Here is a 23,842-nt window from a genome sequence, read left to right as displayed (position 1 = left end):
AACCGCAAAGAAGCGACGTAGTGCCAACAAAAACATGTTTGTCGTAAGGTCGCTTACAAGCTCGAGATGGATAGCTCGAGTACTGAAACATACGAATAGCACAATGTATGCCTTGCGCGCTTGATGCCCCCTTACTTTTGAAGTGCGAACCCCATATGGGCCTTCATAATCTATACCGCAATGTGAAAATGGTTTGGACGGATTACAACGGGCTGCAGGCAAAGCCCCCATAATTTGGCTTGCCGGTTGGTAGCGATGGCGAAAGCATTTTATGCAGCGGTTTATGTATTTCTTGATGGATAATCGCCCGTAAATAGGCTAGAAACGACGCCTAAGTGCTTGGGCTATAAGAAGCGCAGTCAATTTATCATCTTTTGGTAATATAATGGGAAATCGTTCGGCTTCTGATAAGAAGGCATGCTTGAGGTGTCCATTAACTCGTAAAATGCTGTCATTCCCAATGGATGGGTTAAGCCTTCGCAGCTTACTTTTTGTCGAGAGCGGTTTACCTTGACTTAGACAAGAGATCTCATTAGAAAAATTGACATCTTCAACGTACCTGAGCCATAAATTAAGGGCAGTTGCTCGTTGTGATGCAGTAACCCAATTCTCCGTAGCATGTGGTAAGTTCAGCCTTGCAGCTAGAAATCTTCGACATCAGGCTTTCACCGCAACGAGTTTGTTGATATTTGAATATTTCGCCAACAGATGCTCTCATGGCGGCTCAGTGATGTTAGTGGTTATGACGGCAAGTGCAACCGTGTTTGATGTAGCACTTAAGGTAAGTTAAGTTGGCCAGTCTCCCTCGGCGCTAGTCAGCAAGGACGGACCCGACCACCATATATTATTATTGGTAATATCAGACGGCATAACTCCTCTAGTTGCGACATCAGCTGGATTACACTTCGTTGATACATATCTCTACGCAGATTCTGATTTTATTTCCTGTATTTGAACCAAGTGATTCGCTAGATACTGTCGGTGTTGACCTGGATTAGAGCGAATCCAACTAAGCGTCGTTTTCGAGTCTGACCAGCAATATATTTGTGCCTTGTCGATTTTAAGCGCATCTGCTATCTTAGCAGCAAGCTTGGAAGCTAAAACCGCTGCGTTTAACTCAAGGCGTGGGATAGTTATCTTTTTGAGTGGCAATACCTTAGTTTTAGCCACCAAGATTGACACGCCCGTCTCGATCACTCGTAAGTAGCACACCGCGGCGTAGGCTAATTTTGATGCATCCGCAAAAATGTGCAATTGACGGTTGAGTATGTTGGTTGATATGTGAACCCATCGTTCAATCTTAATTTTGCCTAAAATGATGACTGGTGCTAAAAGGCCCGGTGGATCATATGTTCTTGCGATATGAAATAGCCGTTGGCGTTTTGTAATGGGTCTTGTGTACGAGGTACGTGATATTTTGTATTCGATGGTATCCGACAGGCATTTCCAAAAAATACCCAATACCTTGGTTTCTTTGTCCAATGATAAGCTACAGTATGCTTCAGACGATGCTTGAGTATCCGAACTCATCTTTTGCAGAAATTCCGTGGAGTTGGAATTCCATTTCCGTAAAGAAAACCCTCCACAGCGCAGGAGTTCTTGAAGTTCGTGTTTCAGATTTACGGCCTCTGTTACGGTGTCAGCGCCGTGCAAGCAATCGTCTATGTAGAATGATTCTCGTAAAATTTGCGAGGCGCGGGGATATGTAGCTTCTTCTTCCATTGCAAGACTATGGAGAACTTTGATCGTTAAGTATGGGGAGCAATTAAGTCCATATGTCACGGTAAGTAGTGGAACTACTTGAGGTTGGCCCTCTGCATTGAACCAATAAATACGCTGCATATCTGCGTCCTCATCACACATCTTGATTTGTCGGTAGCACTTCTCAATTTCGGAAATGAAAGCGATTCGGTGCAAACGTCACTTGATGAGAAGTGAGGCTAAATCATTTCGTAATTTCGGGCCTATATGCAAGCAGTCATTCAATGACACACCAGTGCTGTACTTTCGTGACGCGTTGAACACTGTTCGCAGCTTTGTTATTGAGCTTGATTCTTTATATACTCCATGGTAAGGAATGTAGCAAGTTGGGCTTGGTTCAGCCCTCTCCAATAAAGGCTGCATGTGAACGAGCGAGATCTACTCATCCATGAACTGTTCGTATAATGTTTTCATATTAGGATCGCGGTGAAGGCGATTTTGTTGATACTTGAACAGTCTTGGCGCGTTTTGTTTTGATTCTCCCAATGCGGATAAGTCGGCAGATACTTTGAAAGGATAGCGCACTGAAAAACGTCCAGTGTCATCGCGTTGTATGGTCCTTGCAAAGTATGCCTCGCAATACAATTCGTCCATTGTCATTGGTGGTGGTGATGCTAAGTCGTCATGCTGGTTGAAAGTCCACATCTGTTTAACCAATTCGTTTAGCTCAACAGAATTGTTCGTACACCACTTCGCTTGCAAATGTTTATGTGTGTTAGAAACTATAGGTCCGTAGACAATCCACCCCAGATGTGTGTTTTGTGCTATAGGTGCGTTATTAGTCGATCGTTTTAGGCCACTCTACAATAGGGAACCAGAGATGTCAGCGCCCACTACTACGTCTACTCTTCCAGGTTCAGCGAAAGTTGGATCTGCTAATTTAAGATCGCAAAACTCACTGACTGCGTGATGATTGGTCGACGATGTGGGAATCATGTGCCCTAATCTTGGTAAAATCAGTGTGATGCATTTGATATTAAAATCGGGCTCTAGTAAAGAGCGTAAAGTGAATTCAACGAGCCCTTTCGACGTGCCGACAGGTGCCCTACCTATGCCTGTAATAGGCGCAGCCACCGAGGTTCGAGGCAAGCGTAATTGTTGAGCCGCGAACTCACTGATGAAAGTTGCCTGTGATCCGGGATCAAGTAATGCACGTAGCTTGAGGAAATGACCACTCGGTTATTCAACTCCTGTTAGTGCAGTTGCAAGCAAAACGTTGGGTAGATTTTCTGATGAGGGCGGCGAAGCTGGTGGCAGGCGATGATGATTCACCAGCACCGTTTTGCCATTGAAGAAATCGTGAAGGAAAGTGTGATGCTTTGCATGACGCTCCTTGCAAGTGTATTTTGATGTACAGCTAGTCAGGGCATGTGCTTCCCTCAAGCAATTTTCGCACAGGTTGTGGTTTATTTTCGCTGTCGGTTGGAGTTTACGAAAAGCTAAACAAGCCGGAAGTGCGTGCTTTTCCGAACAGTATACACACTGATTGAGGCTAATTTGGTGACTGCGGACAGAGTTCGATGTCCTTAATGATGCACCATTATATTTTGCTGATGACGAACAATGCAGCTTTTCTGGAGCATTGGCTGCCTCTAGGCTTTGAACGCGGCCTCGTAAAAACCTCTTGAGGCCGTCATAATTCGAAACTGTATCGGAAGCACCTAGCGAGATCTCCCAGTCCTTCACGGCTTTTGCATAGAGCTTCCCCGTGATGTGAAATACAAACCAGTCGTCCCATTGTTCAATAGGCCCGCCAAGCTGAATTAGTGCCAAAAGATTCCGTTTACTACATCGAGAATGTTACGTATCTGAGAAGCGGACTCTGAATTAATTTTCGGAAAGTTAGCGATAGCACGTAGGTCATATTTAATGAGGTGACGTGTGCTGTCATAGCGCTTAGTCAACAATTCCCAATCTATTTGAAAGTTATGCTCTGTTACTGGGATATTGCGGATCAAATGTTCAGCGTGGCCCTGCAACTGGCCTTAAGATAATGTAGGCGCTGCACGTCCGACAGTGGCTTTTCCTTAACGATGCATGTCTCAAACAGATCTTTAAAATTTAACCAATGTTGAAGGTTGCCATCAAATTTGGGCAGCTCAATTTTTGGTAAAGTGACATTTGGCTGATGAATTGCGCCAGTAGTCAAAAAGTTGGAGCTGCTGGGTGGTTTGTTAGATAAATATGATATATCGTCATTGAGTTCGCCCATCGCTTCACAATAAGCGCTCTCCACGGCAAAGAATCGGCTTTCGCTTAATGTGTTGCCACGGCTTTCAAAGTTGTAAGACGTTTCTTCCATATTCGCTACATCATCTCTGGCCTGAGAATAACGATTCCAATAATCTTGCAGTAACGCTTTTCGAACACAGAAATATCAATTGGTTTGCTTTTGCTGAGCAGTTTTGCGGGTGTTTATTAAAAAATTTGAAATTAATTTTGCTGCGTTTTCCTCGCGTTCAAGTACCATTTTTTGGTGATTGTAGGTGGTTATATGTACAAAATGTATTACTTACGTTGCAAAAAAGTGGATTAAACGGCAATTGTAAAACCAATCGCAACTTTACTCGGCACGCGAAAAAAGTGGCGTGATAAATTTATTCTGAGGTATTCTGATGATACTAATATGGAAAATTCCAAATTTGCGAAGAGCCAGGTTCCCCGCAAGGGATGCCAAAATGTTATAGCTGATCGGAAACAATTATTGCTCTCCAGCTAAATGTATTGTCTTCCAACTAATTTTAATTATACCGCAATAACTTTATATGTATATCAATAATCTCGTTTATTCAGCAAAAAGAAATTAAAAATTAAAACGTGCTCACCGTAGTGAAGTGATAAATTCAATAAAAAAATTTTTCTTATGAACGAACATAACGAGAAAACAAAATGTTAAATATAACTCCAATTTCAGTGTTGGAGAGTGATGCTGACTTAGAGATTACACTGAAGTAACCGGTGGACGATTCCGAGTAGTAGATAGTTCTAAACAAGGATTGATCAAAAAGTATTTCTGATGAACTGCTTATCATATATAAACTCAACTTGCCTCTTTCAGTATATGATGAATTTCATATCAAATCCAATACGCGTTGAACCCGACCCCCTCAGAATTTGACAAAATTTTGCATGGGGTTACATCTTACCCACCCAAACACAACCTCATTTTTAGAAATTGCATTTTCGAAAAATTGTGGGCGTGGCAAGGTATCGAAATATCCGAAAATATTAGAAAAATGACGATAATAGGTACATTTAAAGTGTGATTACTACGGAATGGCTTTACCGATTTCAAAGATCTTCATACCATTAGAAAGGTACTGAAATAAGTTTTTAAAAAAATACACTGTAAAAATACTGTACACTGTACACTGAAAAAAATTTTTTTTTAAATAAAGTTTAAAACTGAAAAAAAAACACTTCAAAGATCAAGCGATTTTGAAAAATAAAATTTTATTTTAGAAAGGTCTATTTAATATATATAACAAATCTGAAAACTAAAATGGTTTTTTTTTTTGTTTTTTTTTTTAATTTATTTAAGTAAATGCATCTCTTGGTTACTTTCTGATATTTTGATATCACGCGTAAACTAATCAACCGATTTCAAAATTTTTTATACCGTTAGAAAGGTATTAAAATCACCTTTTGAAAAAATACACTGTAAAAAATTTTTATTACAGTGGGGTGCACCCCAGCTAACATCAAAACAACGGCTCGAATACTTCACGTACAAGGAAAAGGTCGGCGGCTCAATGTACTTGAGAACATGGAGATATACAAGTTAAAAACATTTGACGGCAGGATAATAAACGAACAAACCAACAATATCTCTGACGAAATATTTGAACCCTTAAAACTAGTTTACAAAAAACAGCACAATCGGGAAGGTACAGCAACCAAACACGTAACAATGAACAAACAAAAACGAATAATTTACCAAACGGCAAAAATCACCGATTTCTACCTACCTCAACCTACCGCTTAGCTAACAAGCGGTATGTCTAGATACCTACAAAAACAACCCTTGGAAAAGGTAACAATTCGGACGTGTCAATACCGCGCACACATACACGCATATTAACGTTACCTACCACGGACACATAGATTGACATTACCTGCCACAGCACCCATGGACTATAAAAAACAACACAACGGATAGACACAGACCAGAACGAAACTAGGCATTGATATGGAATCAACTAATAAATACAGATGTGTGCAGCTATCAAGAAAATGTTCCTCTCAACTTCTAAACATTAGCTTAAATGAAGCAGCGCTGATATCTGAGCATTTTCGAGCAGTCTCCGACATTCATCGTTGCCGTATTTGCGAAAGTTGTCGCTTTAAACTTAAGGATGCTATCAAGATTGCTGATAATCAGCGTCTACTGAAACGGAAAGTGAAGAGGCACAAGAAATCTTGACTAGTGATGAATTGTATCAAGAATATAAGGAAGTTCCAACATGCAGCAGCTATACTAAATCACTCGAACGCAACGAACTCGTCGACAATATAAATAAGCATGTTATTCCTCATCTTGGAAGCCATCCATCGCCAATGAAGCAAAAATATTTAGAAAGGGATTCATACTGCAAAAAAAAAACAGCAAATTGCGCAAAGTATTTCGGATTCACTTGGAGGTGGTTCACTGTCAACTTTATCAGAAGACCCAAAGGAAGATCAAAGCTTACTACGAACAAATTTCGGAGAACATGAAATATCAAATTGAAAACTGCTCAAATAATTTGGATAAGCAAAAAATATTATCTCTATTACCACACACCATGACATCTAAGGAAATTAAAGACATTTTTGGGCATGATTTATCTTACGAATTGATAAAAATTAGCAAAGATATACAAAAAAATAAAACAAAGTTTTCGGACGTCAAACGCTCTAGCATGGACAGGCGTAGTTTACCTGAACAAACTAGTAAGTAAGCAAATATTCCGAAAGTCAGCAGTATGAGCTGCGCAAAGTTGTATATTAAATCTAAATAAATAAAAATAAAAAATTAACTTTATCAAGTGTATGTCTATTTATTGTGCGTGTCTGAAAAATTTGATAATACGATTCTTGTTCGAATCTATTAGAATACTTAGTCAAAGTATCTGTATCTGTATAACTTCCAAAGTATAGCTAGGTACCATTTTTGTCACACAATAATAGCAAAATAAATAAAAAGTTAACAAGAGATGGTTTTACTTATAAATTTAAAAAAAAAAAAAATTCTAGTTTTTATATTAAATCAACCTTTCTAAAAAAAATTTTTTTTAAATCACTTGGTCTTTGAAGTGTTTTCCCAGTTTGAAAAAAAAATGTAGAAAAAATTAAAAAACATTTTTTTCAGTGTAATATAGAATCTTTACAGTATATGTTTTCAAAGGTGATTTTAATACCTTCCTAACGGTATAAAAATTTTTCAAATTGGTTGATTAATTTACGCGTGATATCCAAATATGAGAAAGTAACCAAGAGATGCATTTACGTAAAAAAATTAAAAAAAAAAAAACCCCATTTTATTTTCAGATATGTTATATATATTAAATAGACCTTTCTAAAATAAAATTTTATTTTTCAAAATCGCTTGATCTTTGAAGTGTTTTTTCAGTTTTAAATTTTATTTAAAAAATTTTTTTTTCAGTATACTAAAAATTTTTACAGTGTATTTTTTTGAAAGCTTATTTCAATACCTTTCTAATGGTATGAAGATCTTTGAAATCGGTAAAGCCATTCCGTAGTAATCACACTTTAAAAGTACCTATTATCGTCATTTTTCTAATATTTTCGGATATTTCGATACCTTGCCACGCCCACAATTTTTCGAAAATGCAATTTCTAAAAATGAGGTTGTATTTGGGTGGGTAAGATGTAACCCCATGCAAAATTTCATCAAATTCTGAGGGGGTCGGGTTCAAAATGTACGTTTTTTTCAGCCTTTGATATGAAATTCATCATATATATTTACATATCTAGGTGCAAGTTATTAAACTTTCAAACATTAGAGAATACAAGGGTTATCTCCGAAATTATTTTCATCTATGACATCGTTAACTGCATAATCGATTGTCCAATACTTCTGGAGTCCTTGAAATTTCTTGGGCCACAACGTGTAACGATGCTTCTTCTCTACCCAGATGGTTATGTAAATTGCTAGGTATATTCGCCGTGTCCAGAGCTCCGTACAATAAATTTATACTTTGGGGCCTTTTTGCAAGTTAAACTTTATTTAGAACTAATTATTTACTTTAAACTCAATGTTTACTTATCTATATTTAAACTTCGTGTACTTCGCTTGTGGCCAGCTTGGTAACGATTCACCCGTGTCCAGTTGACCCTCCGTAACCGCTTGGTCTTGCTTTGATTACCTCTGTTTGATAGCGGCTCACCCGGGTCCCGTTAGCGTTTGGTTACGGAGGGCGGTGGTGGCGTGTCTATGCTTCCGTTCTGTCGCCGTGTTTACTGTCGTGGTTGGCTCTCTGCCGCTATAGGCGCTTTGTTGCTGCGCTGACTGTCGTGGTTGGTTCTTGGCGGTTGTGTGGACTGCCGTTGTTGGCGATGTGTTGATCATGGATCGCTCTGTGGATTGTCGTGTTTAGCGCTCTATCGCTGTATGAAATCCGGTCATTTTCGCTCCGTCGCTGTTGGCAGTCACTTTCACTGTGTTCACTCGCATAGATATGGCATGGCTCACGTTTGAATGTACGAACGGTGACGTGCGGCCTTAAGCGTATAATGAGTGGAGATAGCCACAACACTCAAGTACGACTAAGTCTCGTGTTGATTTGAACCTATTTACGAGCTATCACACTTCAGATTAGATCCCTTTGCTATCACTGCTCCGTGATGACTCACAGCTGCCCTCTGGTGTCATAGCTGATGTGTCTGATGTTGTTGGCTCATACGTCAACGATCGGCCGTGTGCCGATACGTGCTGGGGTTGCTGTTGTTGTTGTGTTGTACATGTGGAGCTTGGATATTGTGTGGCTGTGGGATTCTCCTACTTAGCTTGATATTCTGTATGCGATGGTGATGATGCTATGGCTTGGTTTGTCGTTTTGTGTTGGAGCTGCTAGGGTTTGGTTTGTCGGTTATTTTTGAGCTTGGATATTGTGTGGCTGTGGGATTCGCCTATTTAGCTTGATGTTCTGTATGGGCGGAGATGTTGCTTTGGCATGCTTTGTCCAGTTATCTTGGAGTTGCTATGGCTAGTTTTGTTTTACTATGTTGGAGTTGGCTCTTGTGCACCCGTGTGGGTTGCCTTTATGTGCTTGGCTTGATTTGTCTGTTGTGCGATCGTGTTTGTGGCTTCGCTCAGCCTGATATCTTATATGCCTTGATATTGTGGTGCGCGCCAAATTTGGCTACAGAAATCCACGGCCAACAAAGGTTTTTAACAAAAAATCAAACAAATAAGGATGTACATTTCATAAAAATTAAAAAAATAACAATTAAGAAAAAATGTATCATAAAAATAATAAAAAATTATTGTTAGGCCTTGAGCTCGATTCGAACCCGCGATCTTACAAATCAATAGGCCGATATAACAACAAAAAATGTTAATACATCCCAGAGCACGTGGAAAAAAGAGTCAATAAAATATGACACTATGGCAGCATTGCCATCAAACAAGTCCAATTTTCACATCCATTCTGCAACAGATGTCGCAGTGTTGTGAATATCAATTGGCACGAATCAGAATAGAAGTAGGATTAATGAAGACAAACAAAAAACCGCTGTGATGGCTGAATGGTTGCCGATGAAGGAATTTAGCAGTTCCCGAAATGGATTTATACAACGAGCTTTGGCAGTCGTCTAAATTTTTTCTTTCTTCTATTCTAATTTAAAAATTTTTTCAATTAGAAAAAATTTATCATAACAATAATAATGATAAAAAATTATTGTTAGGCCTTGAGCTCGATTCGAACCCGCAAAAAAAACTGTTTTCCTATCCTTAATTCATTTAAGAAATTTTATTATAATTGCTAAATATACCGAGTCACAAATCTTGGAAATGAAGGACCTGGTTCGGAATTTGACAGGACATGGAAAAATTATCCGTGATTGCGTGATCGGTCGTTGTTAGCGTTGGAGTACACAAATTGTGCTATACAGTAGACCTCACCCTACCCATGCATTTTCACCCTACCCATGGCTTCTCCACATGCACAGCTAATATTTGAGTAACACATTTTCTCAAGTCGGCATCAGCGGGAAAGGAGCAAGATCTTTTGAAGATACCCTCATTTTTATTACGCCCTTCTCAAACATAAATATTGATGAAATAAGAACCGTTGATGTTGGCTTCCAATACATTCTGCACTTTATGCCAATGAACACATATATTTCAGCGTAGTCCCTGCCATTGGTTAATTTTTAATCTTAATATATATAGATTTCGTGTCACGTTATTTATCCGCGATGGAGTCCTAAGCTACTTAACCGATTTCTATCAAATTTTTACACAGTATGCAGTTTGATCCAGCTTGAAAGATAGGATAGCGTTCCTGTGAAGTTTATTTCTTGGAAGTTTACCAGAGACCGATCTATTCGAACAAATTCTATTCACGGTTTGATTTGCCTGAATCTTGGTATATAGGTGCCCAGATTAGCATTTATGATACCGGGAAGAGGACCAGAACTGATCTTTTCAAACAAATTCTGTTCTCGGCTCGATTTACCTGAAATTAAGTATATAGGTAGCCTTTTGCGTAGATAAGTATATATGACTCTTTTTTCGGGAAATGGAGCAGACCGGAACTGGGACTGCGAGTGGCCCCGATACTGGGACTCAGACTTGGACTGGGACTTGGACTTGGGGTGGGACTGAGACTGGGAAAAAGGGACGGAGAAGAACAAGAAGAACTTACGAGGAGAGAAAAGAGGGGAGGAGGAAGATATAGAGACGAAGATAGAGAGATATGGATAGATGGAGCGGAAAAGAAGTTCGGGAAAAAACGGAGAGGGAGAAACAGATGCAAAAAAGGAGAAAGGCGGACGGAAGAGTGAATAAAAAATAAGAAAAAGGGGGAGAGAGAAGGGTGAGTAAGAGGCAAATCTGTTTAAAAGTCATGCAGATAGAGCAAAGCAAGGTCTGAGCAACGTCTGCCAGGTCTGCTAGTGTTATATATTAGTCAAGAAGATTTTGCTAAGCTTTGCAGGTGTGCTTGCCGGCCGTACCGCCGCCTGGTTTTCGATAAGATGAAGTCTTTATTTAATATGAAATAATATGCAAAACTAATTTATAAAGTAATATTTAAAACCTTTTAAATCATCTCTCTAAATGCACATTATTGCGGTCTGTGAAGATGAAAATTTAATATGCTGCGTGAAAACTTGAGCTGGCGGGTTCCAGGCTAGTTTCTCTCGATGGCAGTTAGGAAGAAAAGGCGGTGATTAATATTAAAATTTCAATAGACTTTATTTCACAAATATGCAGTGGAAAATCACAGAAAGAGAGTTTAAAGGAGCAAGCATGCAATTGCTACAATGTTACCTTTAATTTATTCGGGGACTCTGCGTTCTGGCGGTGATGATCGCTGGAGTGACCTTTTTTATGGTTTTGGAAAAACTTGTGGTATAAACAAAAAACTTACGAGCGTGCGTATGCGGCTGCGGCTTTAATCCAAGTGAACGAGTTCCCTTTCCACGCATTCCGTTTACCCCCAAAGCTAACAGGCCTTTGGAGGGGTAACTTAACGAAACGTCAATTTTTCTTTTAGTGTAAGTGCTAACGGCTGTAACAAATAAGCGGTTTTGTATCAAATTGCAGTAGGGTGGCCGGCCCTTGATTTTCCTTTGGGGTTAGCCTGCTGGCCTAAACATTCTGGCCCCCTTGCGGTACGCAACCTCGCCTTGCCCTGCTGCTAGAGTAGACAACATCTAGAGGGAGAAAGATAAGAGATTTGTGGATGGACAGACTGTACGCATGAGTTTAACAGTACAAAACATTCTTTATTACAAAATTCATAATTTAAATTCAAATTCAAAATTAGTTCTTTTTTTGTTGGATATTTATGTATATCTACGACATTTTAGGCGCGGGATACTCCAGAGAGCACAAGTCCGAAGATTGTGCTTTGCGCCAAGAGTGGACCGAATGACGCTGGCAGCACTTGGTTGAGCATGATGTCGGCATATACGTCTGCCCCGAGAATTAGGCGAACTGGCGACGCGACGTAAAATTTTGGATCGGCGAGACATATGTGCGTGTACACAGTCGCGATGGATCCAGGCTGCGACTAGGCTCCACTCGGTGGAAATGTGGTGTGACGACGGCATGGGTCGCAATGCGTTTGTTGTCGCCGTGCTTCCCCCGTAAACACACCACACAGCCTGTCTGGCTACCCACTCGGGTTTCGTCCAGTCGCAGATCCCGGACCAAGTCGGCCGATATAACAGTTGACGGCGAACAAACATCGATTAGTGCTCGCACCAGGTGAAGTCGTCCTCCAGCTTCAATTTTGACGATAGCGGTCGGCGAAAGCGAGATCATGGGCCGCAGTACCGGTCCAGCGACGGGGTCCAGCCCTGTACGTCCACTGCGGAACGTTAGCGGCGTCATTAGCTGGCGAGTGGCAATGACTCCTCGAGAATCGGCGGCGGTCGACGTAGAGCGAGGCAGGCTGGTCGCGATGGCTTCGTGACGGCGATTTGTGTTATTGTTGGCCAGCTGGGGGCAATGTCGTTGTCGGTGGCGACGGTGAGGGGTTCTGGTTGACTGTTGGCGCTCATGTTGTAGCAGGGGTCGGAAGAGCCGTGGTTCCGATCCCCCTGAGAGTCGGACGGGCAGTGGTTCCGATCTCTCTTTGGCCATGCTGGCTGGTTGGGAATAGATGTCCCTCTCCCTGGTTCCTCGGTCGATCTCCTCCGTCTCAATATCGGAGGCGTAGAGTGAAAACGCCCCTTCAAGGTTATTGCGTTCTTCCTCCTCTACCAGTACACTCCATGGCTTGTACTGCTCACGTGAGGCTTTGGTATGCTCATCCACGTGAAGGGTGGTGTGGTGTTTCTCGCCACATCGCCGACATCTCCCGTTGCTTGTGCAACCAGCCGTGCGATGCGCCATGGAGAGGCAATTGCCACAATAATTGCCCAGAAGAGCTTCGCGCATCCGTTCCTCAGGCGTCTTTCAACGGTAAACTGGGCATAGACGGATCGGATGCCTAGCCGAACACAAATGGCATGGGACCTTGAAGTAGCTGGCCTTTTTCTCATATGCCTTGCGCAATTGGCCGTAGCGGGTCATGATGCCTGCAATTAGACTCATTAAGTCATATTATATATGTATTGATTATATTTCAAAAAAAAATATCTGGTTGTGGCTGAGTGACGAGATTACCTCAAAACTTTGACTTATAAAATTTTTCGGAACCCGGTATACAAATTTAGAACTTAGGTATACAAAATTAAAAAACAGGTATATAAGTTTATAAACAGGTATACAAATTTAGCTATACAAAATCTATAAACAGGTATACAAATTTAGGTATACAAAATTAGGTATACAAAATTTAGAAACAAGGTTCAAGATTTGGGGTTATCTTTGTGTCCCCTAATGTATTTTAAATTGCAGTAACTCGCTATAAATTGTAGTGATGTTTACTATAAACCACCCTGGGCTCCCACCAACAAGGTGCAAAACTTTGCTGGATTATTGTGTTGACATTCCCTACAAAAAATTTGGTCACAAAACTTACCCACGCCCATGCAAATGTGACTATGAATATAACCTATGACTGTAAAATGACTAGTCAAATGACGTGGAATGACGAGAGCGTTTTTGCAGGGTTATTTCACTGGTGGCTAGATCGGTTATCACCCCTTCCCTTGTACTAATTGTTCACCTCATACATTCATTCGTAAACGAGTCGGTCTAAGTTCTGAATTGGTATTTCATTAAATAGCAACGTCTTATTTGCTATTAACGATCTACCGGAATTTTTGGTACATTTGGCTTTTTGGGCTAAAATGGTGCAGGGTGAGTCAAGTGCTCATTAATTGCGGCCATGGGTGTTGGCATCACTGTTTGTTTTTTTAGTTATTAAAGGCATTTCCTGATGAAAAATTCCACGAGGTTGTACGGTAACAGAGCGGTAAGTGTCGTAAATGTATTAAATTATTATTACTATTAATGAATTTTTTCCTCATTTCTTTTCAATTTCAGGTTTTCTGCCGCATACAAATTATCGGAAGCAATAATAGGATAGCCAACCGTATGGTCACAGAAAATTGCCCGTTAATGCCATCGACGACTGAACATGTATTGCGCCTAACTTTAGATTACTTGGCACATGAATCATCATCTTTAGCTTTCAGTGATTTAATTGTTCCAACAGTATTGGCACTGAAGAGATATCTTAAGGAGTGTTGAAATTGTAATTATTCACGAAAATTAAAGCAATTATTAGATAAAATTCAGGCAAATTCTCAAGCAAAAGAACGCCGAAAGATAGCATTCAGTCGCAATAATACGTCTCAAGTGCAGGGTTGGGAAACAAAAATGCATAATAAAGGGACACCTCTAGCTAGTATATTATAATAGTTGGGTAAAGATACACGAAACAAAGAAACGCAGACAAGCGGCACTGGTGTCTATGGAGTATGTGGCCGTGATGAATTAGGTGTGCTAGGGCTACGTGGTGTAGATGGTTTCGCCGCATATTTACGCGGTTTCCACAGACGTTTTGTTGCTATTTTGAAATGCTAGTCTCCTGACAATGGCAATGTGTTTCTCATTGTCCACGTCATGGTGTAATGTTGCCCAAAGTAGTGTAGCTTGCCGGATGCAGAATGAATCCGTTTGATGAAAGAAAGTGGTGCGCAACATCAAATGATGATGAGATGCGTAATAGGTTAATAGGGCAACTACATATCCCGATGATCATAAACCATCATTAATTATCCATTCACAAATGCTGTGTTCATGTCCATGTGAACGCCCTGGTGCTATTGGTTATGAGGCACATTCATCCAAATGTAATAATCAGTGTATGCGAATGTGAGAAACGTCAAGATTCCTGATGAATTATTTCGGGTAAATTCTGTGAATGTGATAGTTTCTCATGTGAACGTCATAGGAAATTCTTGTGTTCTGGTCCAGAACATGGCACTTGAGAATGTAATTATTGTGTCTGCAACCCAGTTGTCAAACAGGCTGAAAAAAGGGGGTGTTGATCGATATTCGCAGAAAAGTGAAAATTTTATCAGATTATTTTAATTGGGTGTTGATAAGAAATAAAAGTATTTGAATTGAATAAAATAGATTAAATTTGTTTTAAAAATGATTGGTGGCTTATTTGTGTACAATCATAAAGGAGAAATGTTAATTAGTCACGTATATCGCGACGATATTGGCCGTAATGCTGTGGATGTCTTCCGTGTCAAGGCAGCAAGTATGGTCCCCAGTCACAACTATTGCAAGACCTAGCTTTTTCTACATAAAGCGCGCAAATATTTGGTTGGCTGCAGTCACAAAACAAAATGTCAATGCTGCGATGGGGTTCGAATTCCTATTGAAAATCATTGAAGTAATGCAATCATACTTTGGTAAAATATCCGAGGAGGATATCAAGAATAACTTTGTTCATATATATGAGCTGCTCGATGAGATGCTCGATTTCGGTTACCCGCAGAACACCGATTCAGGCACATTGAAACCATTTATCACACAACAAGGTATAGAATCAGCTACAAAAGAAGAGCAAATGCAAATAACTTCACAAGTTATTGGACAAATTGGTTGGCGTCGTGAAGGCATCAAATCTCGCCGTAATGGCTTGTCACCAGTATGGAGGCGCATATGTCGTCTTTGGTTATATATATTTGCAAAGCACATTTCACAAAAGTTTTAAACGGCTTATTCAAATCAAATTTTCGGTGAAATCTTTTACCACAACTTTCGCACTCGTATTGTTTAATTCCTTCGTAAGTTGTTTTGGGTCTCGCTGCTTTCATCGCCAATTGATTTTTTATTTTAGCCTCTTCTTGCCTTAAGGCTTTGATATTACGCTCACGCGTTTCCAGGTCTTCGTCTTTATGCATAGTTTGGTGTAAACGTAGCTCCGAAATTGTAGGAAAAGCTAACGGACATAACTCACATCTATGAACATTATCTCCCAGCTGAGTATGTAAATGATAGTCGTAGACAGAGTAGGCCAGTCGAGTTTTTAAAGTATACACCCGTTCGCAGTATTTGCATTTAAATGGTTTTTCATCCGAGTGGCAAAGCATATGACTACGTAAATATGAGGCTCGAAGAAAGCACTTTTCACAGAAGTCACATTTATGCTTCTTTTCATGATTATGAACTAGTTTATGTGCTTTCAAATTATTTTTGTAAAAAGTCTTTCCACAAATATCACATGGTTGTCGTTTGAACGTTTCATGACTTTTTCTGTGTATCAACAAAGTTTCTTTACAAGAACAATTTCGCGAGCAGGCGGAACATTTATAAGGCTTATCTCCGTCGTGACTACGACGACGCACCTGCAGTTGCTCATGGGTATTTGTAGCTCCTCGGGTTCTACAGATAATTCATTATCTTTTTTCATACCGATTGTTGAATGCATTGCGTCATGGTCGCTATATTCAATGGTGGGCTGATCACCTTCAATTGGCTCGTTTTTAATAAATTCGCTTGGCTCGCCTTCGGAATTTTTATCTTCCAGTAATTTGTCTATGCTTCGTAAATGTAAAGCAGAATTTACTTGTACTTTTTCTAGTTCAACTCCAGGCTCTGTAGCTGCACGATGTGGTTGTTGAATTGTATGATGTAAATTATGCATGGAGCTATCTGTGTTAAAATTGTTCTCTGGATTTGCACCTTCTTTGTTTGTTTCTGTTTCGACCTTAATTGCTGGCTCCACCATCGTCAAAATATTTAAACTAGTCCGTTTTTCAGTAAGCAATTCACGGATCTGTTTTTCGGATTGTACACCCATTTGCTGGAAGTGATATGCGCTTAGTAGTTGCTGCAGCATTCGAAACAAATTTTCTTCGGCAGCTCGCCACTTAGCTGCATGCAAATTTGTGGTATTGTATTGGATATCAATTCAACTATTCGCATAGATCCACATTCCTCAATCTCATCAAATATATATTGCCACTGTTTTTGCGGTTTAACATCATTGTCATACGAGGATCCGTTTACTTCATTCATACAAGTCCGGCACACGCAATCGAAATATTGGTCACTTGTATCCATTCTAGCTGCTGAGTTTGTTATGTCCCTAGTCATATACTCTTCTAAAAAATTTTGGAATTCATTTACATATGTAAGAAAAGTCCCATCCCGCTTAAGAGCAATGTTACTTTGTCCAGCGTAGAGTATCGATTTCACATATATTTAAAATGGTTTTAAAATTTGGCAATAAATTGACACTTCCTTTGGCGAACATTTTTGTATGTTCCATAATTCGGTAAATTTTGTTGTGGGACTGCTTAAATCTTGTTAAAAGGCAGATGATGATTCCATTCGGTAAAAGGCATGCTGGTTTTGGAGATGTGTTGTAAACAACATGCGTTAATATACAATCTACATGTGTTCTGAAACAAAGTGGTGTGAAATTACTCGATTGAAATTTCACTAGATTGCCTATGTTCTCGGTGTGGAAACATTGGTTTGGGATTTCGTGAAGTGGAATACTATCGGCAAGGGTTTTAATTGGATGCAGCAGATTCTTCTGCCTCATCGCGTTGGTAGGGCAAGATGATGAGTTTTACCAAGGGTCGGGTTATCTGGCCTTTCATCGTCATTATATCGACCACTCTGACGCGATCGTCAGGTCCTGGGTGTAATTTGGCCACCCGTCCGAGTCTCCATTCATTTGGAGACAAATTATCCTCCTTTATTACGACCAAGTCCCCGATTTTTAGGTTCGTTTTGGGAAATCTCCATTTGTTTCTTTTCTGCAGTTCAGAGATGTATTCCGATTTCCACCTCTTGCAGAAGGAGTGATGTAGGGATTTTAACTTTTGTCATCGATTTATGATTGAGGCAGAGTTTTCGCTGGCGTCAGGTTCTGGTGGAGATAAGAGATGTCCTCCTACCAGAAAGTGACCTGGGGTTAGCGGCTCCAGGTCTGATGCATTGTTTGACGCAGGGCTCAATGGTCGGGAGTTGAGGCAGACTTCGATCCTGCATAGCGAAGTCGCATATTCCTCAAAGGTAAATTTGCTACTTGAAGCGATTTTTGTGAAGTGGCTTTTAAAACTTTTCACTCCCGCCTCCCACCGTCCCCTCATGTGAGGAGCTGATGCGGGAATGAAGTGCCACGATAAGGATTGATGGGAATACTTGGATAGAGTGTTATCGCAGGCATTTTGTAGGAATTCCCTCATTTCCGCTTTAAGTGCTCTAGAAGCCCCGACAAAATTCGTGCCATTGTCGGTAAACATCTTACTAGGGCAGCCTCTTCGCGAAAAGAACCTCGCAAATGCTGCTAAAAAAGACTGGGTGCTGAGGTCGGAGGTGGGTTCCAGGTGAATCGCTTTCGTTGCAAAGGAAACGAACAAGCACACATACCCCTTCGACACTCTACAACCTCGCCCTAGAAAGTTCTTTATATCGAAGGGTCCCGCAAAATCAACTCCTGTGTTTGTGAATGCCCGTGAGTACGTAGTTCTCTCCTTGGGTAAAATTCCCATTAGCTGGGTTTGAACACGTTTTCGGTAATTCGTGCATTCCTTGCAATTGTGGATTGTCGATTTTATCATGTTCTTGACCCGTGGTATCCAATACTGCGTACGGATGAGGCGTAGCATAAGTTGGTTTTCCCCATGGAGTGAGATCCTATGGTAAACTTTACAATAAGACGCGACAACTGGAAATTATACGGCAAAATGACTGGATGTCGCTCGTTGTACGGGATATCTTCGGAAGCTTCGAGGCGGCCGCCTGCCCTCATAACCCCCCTTTCATCTAAGAATAGGTTCAGTGGTAGTACCTCGCTGTTTGCTCCTATAAGTTTTTTAGATTTTAAAGCTGAATACTCCTCCCCATAATGCCTCTTTTGGTAGATAACAATCAGATGTTGGGTCGTTGCTTTTATTTCGTTCGACGAAATTGAGCAAGAATTCGCCTGAACTGGGGCTCTTGTTTTTGGGTTAGTTCTTTGAAAGAATCTCCAGACGTAGGATAGTACTTTCAAAGCTCTCGAGAGGTCAGAAAATCTTGTTAGGATATCAGGGTCTGTGTCTACTATTGACGAGTGTACCTGGACCCGCTTTTCTTCTGAAGTGGTGGTCTATTCTGTTTCTTGGGTAGGCCAATTTGAGCTATCTTCATGAAGCCAAGAAGGGCCCTCCCACCACAGGGCTTTGTTGATAAGATCTTCAGCGGGTATACCTCTACTTGCGAGATCTGCCGGGTTTGATGCCGAGTCGACATGAAGCCAGTTTTCTTTCCCTACTTTGTCAATTATTTTTGTCACCCTATGGGCAACGAAAGTGGACCACGAGCATGGGGGTTTGCGAACCCATGCCAGGACGATTATCGAATCCGTCCACAGATAGGTTGTAGAAATGTTGAAATTGAGGTTTTTTGCGACTGACTCTACTATTTCCGCTAGTAGAACCGCACCACATAATTCAAGGCGGGGTAGTGATATAGCCTTGACCGGGGCTACTCGGGTTTTTGCGAAGAGCAGATTTACGAACACATGATTCTCGATTTGTACCCTCAGGTATATTGCGGCTGCGTATGCTTTCTCGGAAGCGTCGCAAAAGCCATGTAGTTCGCTGCTCGCTACCGGAGAAAACTTTACCCAACGGGGTATACGAATGCTTTCAATATGTCGGTAGCTTTCTAAAAAATCATCCCATCTATCTAATATCGCGGGGGATACGGCTTCGTCCCAGCCCTTGCCGTCCAGCCAAATACCTTGCATTATCATTTTCGAGGTAATAATAAATGGTCCTAGCCAACCTAGCGGATCAAATAATTTTGCTATAACAGACAATATTGTTCTCTTTGTGAACACGACTTAGTTGTTTATGGGCTTCGTAGAAAAGTAGAAATAGTCAGAGTGGGCATTCCACCTGATCCCTAAGGCTTTAACCATACTAGTATCCTCAAAGTTTAAAAAGTTTTCATTTAATAAGTGCGCTCTTGGAATACCTTCCAGTAGTTGATCGCAATTTGAAGTCCACTTCCTGAGGGAGAAGCCGGCTGATTGTAATGCCGCTTGGATTTCGTCCCGTGCCTTGGTGGCGGTGGCAATGGTGTGTCCGCCCGCTAAAACGTCGTCGACATACATAAACTGTCGTAAGATGCCCGATGCGATGGGATAGGTTTTCTCTACGTCCTCTGCTAGTTGAAGAAGGGTCCTTATGACCAGGTAGGGCGCGCAGTTTACTCCGAAGGTCACCGTCTTCAATTCGTATATGCCGATGGGTTCGCTGGTGGATGACCTGAAGACGATGCGTTGATACCTGGTGTCCCTGGGCTCTAGCAATATCTGCCGGTACATCTTTTCGATGTCACTGTTGAATACGTATCGGAACAATCTCCAACGGAGTATGAGAATTGTTAGATCACTCTGAAGGACTGGGCCTGAATGAAGGACATCATTTAAACTTATTCCATTAGCAGTGGGACAGGAGGCGTTAAAAACGGCTCTCACTTTAGTGGTGGTGCTTTCTTCCTTAATCACTGCGTAATGGGGTAAAAAATAGGTATCGCATGTATCTGCCGGAACATGCTCTTCTTCTCGTTCCATATGAGCTAACGTTTCATATTCTGATACGACTCGGTTATATTCCGCCTGCAATTCGGGATTTTTCGCTAACCGGGTTTCATTTCTGAAGAATTGTGATCACGCGCTCTTTAGCGACGGTCCTAATGAGATACCCTTTTTAAAATCCTGCTTAAAAGGCAACGACACGATATATTTGCCATCCTCATTTCTTTTGGTGGTTTTTTGATACAACTCCTCGCAGTAATTTTCGTCTTTGGTGTAAATATGGTTTTTGGGAATATCTTCCAGCTCCCAAAATGATGCTATTTGTTTGTCCAGCGATACCTCATTAAAAAACGAAACACACCTGCCGGCTGGGCTGGCCGTTTCCGTTTGGCCAGTTAATATCCAACCAAATACTGCTTCCTGCGCAAGGAGGGTGCCTAAAACATTTTTTCGTATACCGCCTAGCATTATCTGTGCGTAAATCTCCCCACCCAGAATAAGATCTACTTGTTCATTATTTTTTCACTATATCCCTTGCCTCACCCTGCGTTTTTTGGTTAAGGTGAAATAACTTCTCAACTGGGGTGAGGCGCTTATTCCGTATGTATATTGCCGTGAACATGTCACGGAACGTTGGCCAGGAGAGGTAGTCACCTTTGACTACATCCGTATAGCACGGAGGTAGTCGCATGCTGTGTTCTGGATCAGGTGTCCCTTCTCCCTCCTTATCGCGTTTAGTTAGCTTTTCTATTAATTCAGCCATGGTTGAACTGCCGCGTACATATGCGGCATACGTCGCCTGGTATTTCGGATTGGCCTGCGCTAACACCTTTTTCTCTGCCGTTTCAGAGTACAAGAGATCCTCATAAGCTAACTTTGCCTTTCTCCAATTATTCTTTAACTCTTCTTGGTGAATGGCTAGAGTATATTTTGTGTGTTCAGCTTGAGGTCTGTCGTTGAATTCAGCCTCAAACTGTGCCACCTTATCAGCTGCTTTAATGAATTTCTCCATATAGTTTGATATTTAACAGAGAAGAACTATTATGCAGGGCCTAATTAGCAAATTCGAGTTTGATGCTCAGAAGCAAAGGGAAGGGTTTCAATAACCTAACACCACCACTCAAAAACAAATTTTCACGCAAAATAAAAATTTTGGAATCACCTCTTTATGATCTTTTAAAATTTATTATAACCAAATATGTATGTATATATATGCAATAAAGTGTTATTTTCAGCTCTTCGCCGCTGAATACCAGATTTTATGAAAAATAATTATATACGTGTGTGTGATATAATATAATAAATATGTGATATAAAGATAAAGTGAACAAAAAATTGAATATAAATGTGAGGATTAAACCACTCGAACCTAATTTATATTGATTTTAAAGAAAAAGAAGATATTGTATTTAAAAGGAAAAACCAGTGAGCCTGTATGTGTGACCGGTGTGCAATATAATATGCGAAGTTATGTCTCCTCCGCTAAAATGAATATTGGTGGTGTTAAGTGTTCAAAGAAAAATTTGCTTTCCACAATTAACGCGTGTAGCTAGAGCCAATAAATGGTCTATTGCAAAATGAGCGCTTGTGTTTGCGCGTTTAAATTTTTAACGAGCATAAAGCACTGTGTTAGAAAGTTTTTCAATATCCTAAGAACGACCAAATTGGTGTCATAGAAGTTGGACAAGCACCTTTTGTCACGAATGAGCTCAAAATTTGTATAATAATTTATAACCGCAATGGTTGCAAGAACCGAAAGTGCAGCGCAGTGCAACGTTTCAAGGGAAGTTTAAAGCCACTGACTGCTAGCCTTAGGCTGTGTCCAATACCTCTTACCACGGGTGGGGGAGAGTATTGGATAGACAAAAGGCTTTGTAATACCACTGTTTATTAAGTAATTTTTTAATCACCGCATGTGATTAATATGAACAAACAATTTTTTACACTTTTCTCTTGTGTCACTTTTTTAGCAAATCTTTTATCACCGCATGTGATTTAAATGAAAAAACTTTTTTAATTTGAGCACATACCTTTTAACCAAACGCTTTTAATATTGATGTGATGAATTCTGACGCTGTACAAATTCCGTTGCTGGTGTCCGGAATGGCTTTGTAGTCAACGCTTATATTTGTGCTGTGCTAGTAATGTATTTGATAAATTATATCGCTTTTGTTAGTGGACTGTATCTCTGATTCCTTTACTGGCGCTGAAGGACCATGAAAACTTGAGCTGGCGGGTTCCAGGCTAGTTTCGCTCGATGGCAGTTAGGAAGAAAAGGCGGTGATTAATATTAAAATTTCAATAGACTTTATTTCACAAATTTGCAGTGGAAAATCACAGAAAGAGAGTTTAAAGGAGCAAGCATGCAATTGCTACAATGTTACCTTTAATTTATTCGGGGACTCTGCGTTCTGGCGGTGATGATCGCTGGAGTGACCTTTTTTATATTTTTGGAAAAACTTGTGGTATAAACAAAAAACTTACGAGCGTGCGTATACGGCTGCGACTTTAATCCAAGTGAACGAGTTCCCTTTCCACGCATTCCGTTTACCCCCAAAGCTAACAGGCCTTTGGCGGGGTAACTTAACGAAACGTCAATTTTTCTTTTAGTGTAAGTGCTAACGGCTGTAACAAATAAGCGGTTTTGTATCAAATTGCAGTAGGGTGGCCGGCCCTTGATTTTCCTTTAGGGTTAGCCTGCTGGCCTAAACACTGCGAGTATTTGACGTATTAAGGCAAATTAAAAATATACATTTAAGTACCGTATAAGTTTAACTGAAAATGAAAAATTAATCCCCGTATTCAATAGATGTGGCAAATCTTACTCAAAAATTTTGACATTTCATAAATATAATTATTTTTTTTTTTTTGTGACCATATTGGACAGGGTGAGTTAAAGAAATTGTCAGTATGAGTGCTGTGATTTTGCTAAAATAAGTGTTTAAAGTCTCGAGACGGGGAAAGGCAAAATAAAGTGCACTGTTCCAAGGTTCGATTCGAGCTCAAAGCCAGAACAATAATTTTTTTTCTAATGATAATTATTGTTATTTTTTAATTTTTCAAAATTTGTAAAATTGTATTTTGTTTTTGGAATAGTAAGTAGACATTTTTTCAGACAACCTGCCGTAGCTGCGCAGATAGATCCATTTCGAAGGGTGCTAAACCTTCATCATCAGTACGCTTTAGGCACGTTGCGCTAACCATTTAGCTATACGTGCCTAAATCGTACTGATGATGAAGGTTTAGCACCCTTCGAAATGGATCTATCTGCGCAGCTACGGCAGGTTGTCTGAAAATTTTTCTACTTACTATTCCAAAAACAAAATACAATTTTTCAAATCTAGAAAAATTAAAAAATAACAATATTATAAAAAAATTCATTAGAAAAAAAATATTGT

The sequence above is a fragment of the Eurosta solidaginis genome, chromosome 1 (genome assembly GCF_040869045.1).
Source record: "Eurosta solidaginis isolate ZX-2024a chromosome 1, ASM4086904v1, whole genome shotgun sequence".
NCBI lineage: Eukaryota > Metazoa > Arthropoda > Insecta > Diptera > Tephritidae > Eurosta > Eurosta solidaginis.
Note: the sequence above shows the minus strand (reverse complement) of the source record.